This window comes from Colobus angolensis, unplaced genomic scaffold, assembly GCF_000951035.1.
Source record: "Colobus angolensis palliatus isolate OR3802 unplaced genomic scaffold, Cang.pa_1.0 Scaffold126, whole genome shotgun sequence".
Classification (NCBI taxonomy): Eukaryota; Metazoa; Chordata; class Mammalia; order Primates; family Cercopithecidae; genus Colobus; species Colobus angolensis.
Window position 1 is genome coordinate 4,782,295 of NW_012113808.1, and position 7,259 is coordinate 4,789,553.

Sequence of the window (7,259 nt, forward strand, 5' to 3'; positions counted from 1 at the left end):
ACAAAGCTGTGGGCCTTGTTCCAGCCCCCAGGGTTAGAGCACATGGCTCAGGAGTGCTGAGTTGAGCCTTGTCCCCCTGAAATCATCCAGAAATGAAGCCAGTCTGCTGAACCCAACTGATACCACAGGCAAATTCTCTAGGGCATCAAAGAAAATAAAAGCAAAAGGCCCCATCCAAAGAATAGTAACTGTAAAGATTGAGGAAACATTTTCTCCCTTGACTGAGCCTACCGCAGCCTTTCTAAGGTTTTTTCTTAGTGAAGCTGAGAGGGTCTTTAAGGAAAACCCTGCATCTGGACATGCCTTGAGGGAAGGCATCAAATCTAGAAGCATGGAAAAGACAAGGGAGGCATCACAGTTTTCTACTGAAGTCAACAACTTCAAGTTCTTACCATGGAAAAATCAGAGAAGACTGAAGTGGTTCTCCTTGCTTGTGATTCTTTTAATCCAATCACCAACATGCACCTCAGGTTGTTTGAGCCAGCGAAAGACTACATGAGTGGAACAGGAAGATACAGAGTTGTCAAAGACTTAATCTCTCCTGTTGGCAATACCAGGAGAATGGACTTATTCCTGCCCATCACTAGGTCATCATGTCAAAACTTGCCACCAAGAATGCCAAATGGGTGGAAGTTGATACATGGAAAAGTCTTCAGAAGGAGCAGATAGAGATGTTAAGGTGCTTATATACCATCAGGAGAAACTGGAGGCTAGTAACCGTGATAACCAGCAGAATGTGCATACACTAGAAAGGCCTGGACAAAAGAGGAAGTGGACTGAACAAAAACAGGTTTCTAGTTGAAAGAAATCTCTGGAGTCCAAAACAAAAGGTATGACAAAGGTCAAGCTGTTGTGTGGGACAGATTATTGGAGTCCTTTGGTGTTCCCAATTTGTGGAAGGGAGAAGACATCATCCAAATTGTGGCAGACTATGAGTTCACATGTATGCTCAGACTGGAAATGATGCTCAGAAATTCATCCATGAATCTGGTATGCTGTGAAAACACTGGAGCAATATTCATGGATCACTAATGATATCTCATCTACAACAATCCGGAGAGCTCTCAGAAGGGGACAGAGCATTTGCTACTTGATATTAGAACTTGTCCAAGAATAAATCAAAAAGCAAAATTTGTAATTATCAAAAAGTATAATCTGTCTTCCGAGGGTGAAGACTGGAATGCTGGGATCGTTCTGGCCGCTTTGCAGAGAAACACTGCAGAAGCTAAGGCATGGGAATCTACAGCATGATGATTTGGACTTCCCTGTTGGGGATTTGAAACAATCTGGGTGTGAGTAACTGGGGAAATAAATTGTGATCCTGTTGCATAAACTAAAGCTTAAAAGTTTAGTAAAAATCAGTGGTAAGTTAGAAACAGTTTTTTTTTTTCTTTTTATCAGAAATTGCTAAGATTAATGTTTTCCTTAAGTTCTTTTTTTTTTAAGAATGTACAAATCTCTTTATCTTTAAAACAAGAGATTTAGCAGCACACTAATACCAGAAGAATTTTCAGTGAAACTAGCTACAAATAAGAAGTTAACAAGTACATCCTAGCTCTACCACATAAAAGAAACAAAGTGTGAAAAGCAAAGGTTCACCTAAAATTCTAACTTTGGTTATGAAGGGAATTGACATTTTATCCGTGATTGTTGCTGGGTAATCTGCAGCCAGGGTAGACAATGAAGGAATATTTACAGTGGTGATCTTATAAAATGAACCATTGATAAATCACCTTCACTTACTCCAAATAAAGGTTGTGTATATGTATGGCAGAAGCATTGCACCAATAGTTAGTTCTCTGTGGCACACATCAGAATTGCTGACTAAACTTTGGCAAGACCTACCTGCCTGGAGCTCCACCTTTGGAGGTAGGGAGTGAGGTCCAAGCACTCATATGTTTAGAAAGATGCAGGTACCAGCTACTCAGGAGGCTGAGGCAGGAGAATCACTTGAACCTGGGAGGCGGAGGTTGCAGTGAGCCAAGATTGCGCCACTGCACTCCAGCCTGGTGACAGAGCAATACTCCATCTCAAAAAAAAAAAAGAGAAAGATGCAGATATTTCTGATGCCCCTCAGAGATAGAGAGCTGCTGCCTTACACTTTATAACCATTTACTTAGTCTTGTTATGGATCATGCTCTAGCCCTGGTCATCCGCCCTCTCTTTATCTTCAGGAACAACTTCAGAGATGACATCATGCTACCTTGAATTGAGAGAACCACAGAGAATGAGGGGTCTCTTTCAGGGATTTTATAAGTCTGAATGCACTTAGCCTTTATTGGTAGTTTAATCAAAAGACCTGAGTGAGGCGCAGTGGTGCATGCTCTGTAATCCCATCTGCTTTGGAGGCAGGAACAGGAGAATAGCTTGAGTAAAGGAGTTTGAGACCAGCCTGGGAAAAATAGTGAGAACTTGTCTTTAAAAATCCTGGAGTTTCTGAAGAGCCCTGCTATTTCTGTTCCAGCCCACTGTGAATCTGCCATTTGTGAATTTAAGCAGAAAAAGGGTCTGCTTTCCTATACTTTTTCTCTTCTTTTTTTTTTCTATGAAGTTTGACCAAAGTAGGTATTCTCAAATAGTTAGTCACAGTTTTGTGTTAAAACACAAGCCTGTTACATGGATTGCTACTGATTAAAATTTTGTGGAAATTTTACCAATTGGTAAGGAAAAAGACCAGTAATAGCTTTTTGTAGATTAGTTTTAGGGTTTGTGAAAATAGTCCCATGATAGAAACAGGACTAAAGTTAAATTTCTAATGAAAATAGAATAATTTGCCTTTTTGCAATTTCTATTTTATACTTACACCATCCCAGATGAAGGGTTTGTAACTGCTGAAGAAAAAATACTTAGAAATGTACAGTTGTATAGTCAGAGCTGAATCTATAGTTTAAAAAAGGGAAATGTTAAATAAAGTTAAGTAAATGTATGTGTTACAGCTCCCAACTTACTCTTACTAAAGCCATCGGCCAACTCTCAAATAGAGGGAGGGTGCAAAGCCTGACATGTAGCAGGTTTCAGTATCCATCCACCAAGTGAATGAAAGGTTGGAATGTCAAATCCTATGGATGAGAGTCATTTCTCTGTTCCTTAGCTTTCTGAAGTTTACAAGTTGAAGCAAGGGGCCAGGCGCAGTGGCTCACACCTGTAATCCCAGCACTGTGGGAGGCCAACGCAGGCAGATCACTTGAGGTGAGGAGTTCAAGACCAGCCTCACCAACATGGTAAAATCCCCTCTCTACCAAAAAATGCAAAAAAAAAAAATAGCCAGGTGTGGTGGCAGGGGCCTATAGTCCTAGCTACTCAGGAGGCTGAGGGTAGAGTATTGCTTGAACCCGAGAGGCAGAGGTTGCAATGAGGTTCGATTGTGCCACTGTACTCTAACCTGGGTGATAGTCAGACCTTGTCTCAAAAAAACAAAAAAAAGGAAAAAAAGAGTTGAAGGAAGCCTGAAAAATTAGAACAATGAACTTCACAGGGAAATAAATATTAATGACTGATGTGACTTTCTTTGAGGAAGAAGAAAATATGCCATGGTTTATTACCTACCAAACTATTTCCATATTTGCTTTTGTACTGTGAATTTAGAGGAAATGTGTGATGCTGGTGTTTTGTTTCACTTGTTTCTTTGATGCTGGGGGTTTTGTGTATTGTACACTTTATCCTTACATTGTATAATTTGAATGCAACAAACAAACCTGCAGTGAAAGTCCTTCTTTGGTATCTTCATTCAGATGAATGGAGAGCATTTGTGGTAGTGTTTACCTATGTGAACAGCAGAAATTTTAGAGATAAGTGGGTTCTCTTTGGTGATGAAGCTGTAGAGATTGAGCATCGGGATAATTTAGGTTTAGGTTAAAGAATGAAGAATTTTTTTTTTTTTTTTTTTTTTTTTCCATCTGGAGGGTCTAACCACAGAGTAGAAGGAAACATCCCCTAGGTCAGCATGCAGGGTGGTGGGAGGGCTTTTACCTTCCTTATCCCAGCCTCTTTTTCCACTGTTCTGGAAGTCCAGAAGTTACTATAGTATTAAATAGGCTCCTTTAACATTTATTTCTGGGTGCCACAGGAAGTCCATTCCTCTGCTCTTCTCATCATTTTTACCAAAGGCCTCTTGATATAAAAATTTCACCATGGCATCACCTCAGCTGTGAGGATGTATAAACAGTGTCTACCTCTGATATCTGAACTTAGTTTACCAGTGGTGCTGTTTGAATTTCATAGTGCCAATACTTACTGAGCACTTACTGTGTGCTGGGCATGTGCTACTGAGTGCCTTATATCATAAGGAAACTGAGCAAAATCAGAGGATTGGTATAAATGGTGAAACCGGGCTTAAATCTAAGCTTTGTCTTGGGAGCCAGTATCCTTAACTTCTCCTTGTGTAAAATATTATTTTCCAAAGAGTGAAGTTTTACCCAAATCATAAATTTTTCATTTACCCTAAATGTGTGCAAATAAAGCTTTCAACAGAAAAAAAAATTAAAGGAACATCAGCCCACTGAGAGGAGGAAAAATCAATACAAGAACTCTGGCAACTCAAGCAGCCAGACTCTCTTATTACCTCCAAATAACTGCACTAGCTCCCTAGAAATGGCTTTTAACCAGGCTAAAATAGCTGAAACGACAGACATGGAATTCAAAATCTGAATGGCAATGAAGATCATCCAGATTCAGGAGAAAGTTGAAACCTAATTCAAAGAATCTAAGGCATACAGTAAAAGGATACAGGAGTGAAAGACAAAATAGCCCTTTAAGAAAGAACCAACCTGATCTTATGCAGATGAAAAACTCACTCCAGAATTTTCATAATACAATAGAAGTATTAAAAGCAGAATAGACAAAGCTAAGGAAAGAATTTCAGAGCTTGAAGACCATTTTGAATCAATTCAGTCAGTCGAAAACAAACAAAAAGAATAAAAAAGAATGAACAAAAACTTTGAGAAAGATGGGATTATGTAAAGAAACAAAACCTACAACTCATTGGTATACCTGAAAGAGAGGGAGAGAGAGCAAGCAACTTGGAAAACATATTTGAGGATATTGTTAATAAAAATTTCCCCGACCTCACTAGAAAGGTTGACATTCGAATTCAGAGAATTCAGAGAACCTCTGCAAGATATTGTATAAGACAACCATCCCCAAGACACATAGTTATCAGGTTGTCCAAGATCAAAATGAAAGAAAAAAATATTAAAGACTGCTAGACTGAAGGGGAAGGTCACCCAAAATGGGAACACCATCAGGCTAACAACAGACCTTTCAGAAGAAACCCTACAAGCCAAAAGAAATTGTGGACCTATATTCAGCATCCTTAAAGAAAAGAAATTTCAACCAAGAATGTTATATCCAGCCAAACTAAACTTCATAAAAAAAGAAGAAATAAAATTCCTTTTAGACAAGCAAATGTTAAGGGAATTTATTACCATCTGAACTGCCTTACAGGAGGTCCTTAAAGGAATGCTAAATATGGAAACAAAAGACTGTTACCAGCAACCACAAAAACACACTTAAGTACACAGACCATTAACATTGTAAAGCAACTACACAATCAAGTCTATATAACAACCAGCTAAAAACATGAAAACAAGGGAGGTTCCAAGATGACCGAATAGGAACAGCTCTGGTCTGCAGCTCCCAGCGTGAGCGACAGAGAAGACGAGTGATTTCTGCATTTCCAACTGAGATACCAGGTTCATCTCGTTGGGGCTTGTCAGACAGTGGGTGCAGGCCACAGAGCAGGGCGGGGCATCACCTCACCCAGGAAGTGCAACGGGTCGGGGAATTCCCTTTCCTAGAAAAGGGAAGCCGTGACAGACAGTACCTGGAAAATCGAGACACTCCCACCCAAACATTGCTCTTTTCCAATGCTCTTAGCAAACGGCACACCAAGAGATTATATCTCATGCCTGGCTTGGAGGGTCCCATGCCCACAGAGCCTCACTTGCTGCTAGCACAGCAGTCTGAGATTGAACTGCAAGGTGGGAGTGAGGCTGGGGGAGGGGCGTCCACCATTGATGAGGCTTGAGTAGGTAAACAAAGTGGCCAGGAAGCTCGAACTGGGTAGAGCCCACCACAGCTCAAGAAGGCCTGCCGGCCTGTGTAGACTCCACCTCTGGGGGCAGGGCATACCTGAATAAAAGGCAGCAGAAACTTCTGCAGACTTAAATGTCCCTGTATGACAGCTTTGAAGACAGTAGTGCTTCTCCCAGCATGGAGTTTGAGATCTGAGAATGGACACACTGCCTCCTCAAGTGGGTCCCTGACCCCCAAGTAGCCTAATGGTGAGACACCGCCCAGTAGGGGCTGACTGACACCTTGTACAGTCGGGTGCCCCTCTGAGACGAGCTTCCAGAAGAAGGATCATATAGCAACATTTGCCATTCTGCAATATTCTCTCTTCTGCAGGCTCCGCTGGTGATACCCAGGCAAACAGGGTCTGGAGTGGTCCTCCAGCAAACTCCAACAGACCTGCAGCTGAGGGTCCTGACTGTCAGAAGGAAAATTAACAAACAGAAAGGACATCCACACCAAAACTCCATCTGTACGTCACCATCATCAAAGACCAAAGGCAGATAAAACCAAAAAGATGGGGAGAAACCAGAGTAGAAAAGCTGAAAATTATAAAAATCAGAGTGCCTCTTCTCCTCTAAAGGAACGCAGCTCCTCACCAGCAACAGAACAAGCTGAACAGAGAATGACTTTGATGAGTTGAGAGAAGTAGGCTTCAGATGATCAGTAATAACAAACTTCTCTGAGCTAAAGGAGGATGTTCGAACCCATCACAAAGAAGCTAAAAACCTTGAAAAAAGATTAGACGAATGTCTAAATAGAATAAACAGTGTAAATGACCTGATGGAGCTGAAAACCATGCTACAAGAACTACATGATGCATGCACAAGCTTCAGTAGCTGATTTGATCAAGTGAAAGAAAGGGTATCAGTGATTAAAGATCAAACGAATGAAATGAAGCAAGAAGAGAAGTTTAGGAAAAAAAGAGTAGAAAGAAATGAACAAAGCCTCCAAGAATTATGGGACTATGTGAAAAGACCAAATCTATGTCTGATTGGTATACCTGAAAGTCACCAGGAGAATGGAACCAAGTTGGAAAACACTCTCCAGGATATTATCCAGGAGAACTTCCCCAGCCTAGCAAGGCAGGTCAACATTCAAATTCAGGAAATACAGAGAACACCACAAAGATACCCCTCGAGAGGAACAACTCCAAGACACATAATTGTCAGATTCACCAAAGTTGAAAT

At 40.8% G+C, this 7,259-nt stretch overlaps 1 pseudogene; it reads left to right on the forward strand.

The window, feature by feature from the left end:
* The first annotated feature begins 393 nt into the window (after positions 1 to 393).
* Positions 394 to 1,438, forward strand: LOC105505506 (annotated as a pseudogene).
* Positions 1,439 to 7,259: the final 5,821 nt, after the last annotated feature.